Raw genomic sequence first — 5,804 nt, forward strand, 5'->3', positions numbered from 1 at the left:
GAGAAGGTATTTCAGAGAAAAAGCAGTGAGGAGCAAGAAGATTCACAGCTTAGATCCTTTCTCTCCCAAGCAGGATTAAACTTCCTAGTCTCAAATACAGCCTTGCTCTGTTTTCTGACCATCCCTGACTCCAGACGTGTCTGCAGGGCTGAGGTTGACATTTTATGACGGATTTAAGCAGCTCTAATTACCAGAAGAGTTGGCTGCTCTTTCCTTTGTGACGGCATTAGTGCTTGAATGAGCCTGGAGCTGGACAGAGGAAAGGATGGTGCTGAAAACTTAATTGGCGACAACATTAACAACAAAATCAGGGCCCTGCTCCAGCTCCCTGTGCAATCACTCGGGAGTTCGTGCCAGCACAAGGAAAGCAATGGGAATAGACAGACAGAGACATGAGGAAGTTTTCAACAGCAGTACAAAGCTGGATCAGCTCAAGCTCACTGCAAGACTTCACCCTTGGTCTTCCCAGAAAAGGAGTCTCTTGGGGACCTTTACACCAGGACTCTCTTTGTTCCCAGACTTCTTCTGGTCTGGCAGCAACTTCAGCACTGGAGGGAACGTTGACTTCCAGACAAGGAAAGTGACGGTAGCCTCCTGTTCCGTATGCGTGAGCAATGCCAAACAGGAGCAGCTGGTTGCACATAATAACATGCATGGTGTAAGTGAGCAACACAATGAGCAATTTGCTCAACAACCCAGGGACATCAGGACAATTCTGTATCACAGGGAAGAAAGAAAAGAGGAAAAAAACATGTGATGACCAAACCCTAAGGGAGACTCAGCATCCTACACATCCATTTCATTACGCTTGCTCTTATAAATATTTATTACCCAGCCTATCTCATCATTCTTCCAGGAATGGGTGTTGTGTTATTGTTATACCCAGGGAGGGCTTTCCTTCTTCCTCTGGTCCTGCTGCAGGCAGTCAGCAGTTGCCAAAGATAGATTGGGAGCAAGAGTGTGACATTAACTATGGAAAATGCTGCTTAAAATGGAGCTCAGGGGCAGATATTGGCAGGTGCATTGTTAGGAGGAAAACGAATGGAAAAGGCAGCACGTAATGAGATTCGGAAGCTTGTATTTAAAATGTGTTCATGGCAAAAGGGATTTCTGCATGCAAGGGCCCTGGTCCAACAGCCAGAGCCACGGGTGAGAGGGACTCACACCCTAAAAAAACCTGCACAGACCCAGGATGGGGGAGTTATGATGTAGACGGTGCCAGGCAATGGAGCAGGAATGAGAGCAGGGTGGATTCCAAGTACCAACATCATCCCTCTGCCTGCACATGGCAAAATATCATGTTAAAGTAAGGTACAAAACCTCCAGCATTTACAAAGCTTTGCAGATCAAACTTGGACTGGGTTTTTATGTCTTTGATTTGTATTGCTGCTGGGATGTCCCGGTGCCCTGTTTCTTGCTCTTCCTGGGACTTATAGCCCAGGTGAGGCTTTGCTAAATCAAATGTGATTTTGCTCACACAGAGACACATTGACTGGTTCTGGAGGGAGCCAACAAGAAAGACAGAGAGGGACTTTAACAAGAGCATGGAGTGACAGGACAAGGGAGGCTTCAAACTGAAAAAAGCTGTGGCTGCCCCGTCCCTGGAAGTGCCCAAGACCAGGGTGGGTGGATGATGATTTGAGCAACCTGGTATAGTGGAAAGTGTTCCTGTCCATGGCAGGGGGAGGAATGAGATGAACTTTAAGGTCCTTTCCAACCCAAACCATTCTGGGATTCTGTGATCATTCGAGACGAGTGACTTGGGTTGGATTGCTGACAATCCAATTCAGAAAAAAACATACCAAGACAATCCAGGCTGAGATTTTAGATTAAATGAATCTGTTTCATTTCAGTTATTCTTCCTTGCTGTCACTGACTTTTTTTTGTGTGTATTTATTAACCAGCTCATTCACTGTCAGCTACAACCAAATAAAAATCTACTAGAACCATCCCAATGAGCCATAAAGCAGTCGTGTGGAACATCACTGTCTTGTAAACATACCGGACTAGGAAAAATAATATTTGCTCATAAACAACACCTGTGGACTTCTCCCTAGAGCAGTTACCAAGGACCAATAAAAGTTTTGATCCTAAATAGTCTAAATTTTATACGCTGCTACAGTACCCACTAACTGAGGCTGGGTTTAGGCATAAAGAACACGTGTAACATCAAGGAATATGCTCCATCAGGGCTGCCATCAGAAACACCCGGCAGGCTCATTTGTAGTGGGAAATGTGCTCATGTGCCAAAAATAAGGATCTGTTCCAAAGTTTTATTGGATCTACAGAGCTGGCTATAAAATGCCATGCGGCGAAGCAGGGAGGCTGCTTGGTGCACATCCTCATGCCACCCTCTTGTGGCTAATCCCAGAAAATATAGTGCTGTACACCCAAGGACACGGAGTAAGTGCCACCATGGCATTTTTGGGGTGCCTTGCCCCCCACTGATGAGCTCATTACAGGGGCAAGCAGGAAAATCCAGCCTGGTGATAATTGAAAGCAGCTTAGGAGTGAAAAGAAAGGTTGAAATAAAACCATTTCTGCACTTGAAAAACCTTGAGATCTAGATCTGATCTGAAGATGAGATTTCAGCCAGTCCAACATGCTGAAGGCCTGCAGATGTTCATGGATGTTTGGACAGCTTTTTTTTCACAACTCTGGCTATTCTGTGCTCAGAAATTTGGACTGTTTACCTGTCCAGTAAGATACTTTTAGCTATGAAATTCTGTCCTTGCTAATATTTCACACAGAGAACTTGATGCTTTTATGAATTTCTAAACCCTATTTCCTTGTACCTTCCAGAGAGCTCCCCAGATGGGCACCAGAAAGGTGACTGGGCAGCTCTCACACCCCCTGTCTCCATCAAGAGTTTACTCAGAAATTGCCAATCTGCCCCAAAAGCAGGTGGTGGCTTTCACAAGGTCCTTGGTGCCCTCATTGTACAATGCAGGCTATTCCCATCCATCAGACAGTTCTGCAAACCTAAATAGATGATGTATTTATTTATGGATTACTGACCACAAGAAAGAGAAGCTTTGCACTATTGTCAACCTCCCAGCCCTCGGTCTCCTATAAATAATGCATCATTGTTCCGTGTTGGTTTATGGTTTAAGTTCCAATGAGCGGCGCGGACCAGCAGACTCAGCAAAGATGAAGGCAGCACAGGGTATTAGGAAGAGAAATGGGACCATCTGAGCAAGAGTGTTAGAAAAACAAAGCAAAAATGTAATGTTCTCCGAGTTGTTCTAACGTAAACTTCAGCAGACCTGCTTTTACCTCTAACTGGGAACGGCACAAATCTCTGCTTATCCCCTGCTTTTCACTCTGCTTTCTCCCAATTGTGAGCTAATTCGATTTCAGATAAACACTAATTAACACAAGAGGTCACTGCCGTGGCCAGCAGGCACCGTTGCAACGTGGCATTCAAACACACCAAGAGATCAAGAGAGCCTCCGCTGCTTCCTTTGAACCACCCAATTAAAACTTGCACAAATAAAGCTATTGTTTTACATCTGCCTCATCCAGGCAGGAGAGAGGGCAGACAGCTAAGAGATCACTGCCTTTAATTGGGCTGTTTTCCCTCTCTTCTTACAGGTTTCCTCCATGTGGGTTTTTTCTTCGGACCAGTAGAAGAAAATGATGGCCAGACCCTTTGGGTTGCAGCGATTACACGGCAAGGCTACAGCAGACTGAAAGCAAAGCCGTGGGGAATCCAATTTCCCTCTTGTGAGCAAAAGGGCATCAGTGCCTTTCTTGGAAGGTTTGATTGATAGCCCTTAAGAAGGACTCATAAAATGTGCCTCTCTGGCTATTTAGGCAATTCTCTTTTGAAGATGAAGGAGAATATTAGATTAATCCAACTGCTGTAACAGCATTATCTCCTGCTTTTAAAGAAAACATATTTTATGGTGTCCACGCTCTAACGGAAACAACCTGCGGCTGCACGAGCCCTGGGCTGGTGCTCTTCTGCTAGACACACCATGGGAGCCTTGGAAGGGGTTTTCATCCAGATTCTGGGGAGCTGCTGTAAACACCAACCTTGTGCCTCCATCCCACATGGACAGCTTGTGGACAACAGAGGAACCAAGGCTAGGGTGCACCACAGGGTCTGAATTCCACTCCTGTCCATAGGGGAGATCACTTAGATGAATGCAAATTAGCAGAAATGTAGGGAAAAGGCTACACAGCAAATGCCTGGGCTCTGCAGACTTGGAACAATCTTGAGAGCTGTAAGCCCAGAGCCTTCTGGAGAAAAAAATAGATGGAAACTCTGAGTGTCTGGTGTTATTCACCTGGAAAATGTTTAGGAACTGTCAGTGCTGGGGAGCAGACAGGTGCACCCCTGCGAGAGCACCCTGCAAAGTGTGTACCACAGGAGGGTGCATCCCCATTCTCTCTACAGGCAAGTCACAATAAAATCATCATCCACTACGCAGAAACATCCCCAAGGAGGAATACTGAGGATGGGAAGGGACTGCAGAGCAGGTAACTCTCAGGTGGGACACATCAGCTCATCTCCACCTCTGCCTGCTCCATTTCCAGTTTGGGTCTGGTCCTGGCCTGGGGAACACAGCAGCTTGTGTCTGGAAAGGTCTCAGTCCCTTGAGCAAGGAAGAATCAATTAATGGATTGTTCCCTCCTGGAAAGAAATGTTATCTCTTCTCAGTAGCTTTGAAGGGAGTCAAAAATCCAGACTGTGACCACAACAGAGATCAGCCTGTGGCTGATGCTCACCAATGTCTTAAACTCACCTTCTGAGAATTCATTTATTGCTGCCAAAGGATGAAAAAAGATCAGGACTCCCCAAAACCTGAGAAGTTGCCATGAATTTGCAAAGGTTGGCCCCTCACCTGGTCCAGAAGCTGCAGTGAGCTCTGCCCAGCTTCCAGGTGTCAGGGCAAAGCCAGAGTATCTGTTTTTTGGGTTGCACCTCCTGTAGTTCCATTCTTGTCCCCTGATTCACCAGCTGAACAAAAACTGACCCTGCAGTGAAGAAGGTGCTTTACTTTAAAATACTGCTTTTCCTTGTGATGTACTCCTGGATACTGCAAACACTGCCTTGCTTGTCCCAGAATTTAATCAGATTAATTAAGCTGCACTTGTATTAATTTAAATTACAAGTATCTGAGGGCTCAGCCAAATCAAGTGATTTATGGGCCATATCAATATAATTAATACCACCAACTCCTAAAATAAAAACCTAATAAATGAGTTTATTATACATCTGTAAGATCAACTTATTAGCTTTGGGTCTCTAGTGACACAGCTGATTTGATGGAAGTTTTATATCCTTGTTGGAAAAAGGTCTTTTTTTTCCCTTTCCTTTCCACTTGCTGTATTTTTAAGAAGTATCTTCCACAGGCAGGAGGAAAGAGAAACAACACAAGCTCAGTTATCAAAACACCAGCCAAGCCAAGAGGTCCCCAAAGTCCTGCTGTACACAAATTGTGGGGGTTTCACGCCTGTGAGTGCCCACAGGAGAACAGTTTATCTGACTTGTTGCAGGCAGAACCTGCCTTGGTCTGTGCCTTCCAGCTAAGCAGCCTGAAAATACAGTTAGGCAGGGAATGAGGATGCAAAAGGAATAAGAAGAGAACTAAAAGCTTCTCAGAAGCAAATCTGAGCAGGGAGGGGCTGGGATGGTTTAGAAGGCACTGGTCAGCAAGGTGACTTTGCTGGGCTGACCTTGCACTGTCTGCAGCAGCGACTAAAATGCCACTTGCACAAAGACAACTTAGAGATGCCAAAGTTTCCCTTCCTCACTGTGGTGAGGGACTTGAAAATTCATCATGGGAGTTAATTCC

The sequence above is a fragment of the Passer domesticus genome, chromosome 14 (genome assembly GCF_036417665.1).
Source record: "Passer domesticus isolate bPasDom1 chromosome 14, bPasDom1.hap1, whole genome shotgun sequence".
Taxonomy (NCBI): Eukaryota; Metazoa; Chordata; class Aves; order Passeriformes; family Passeridae; genus Passer; species Passer domesticus.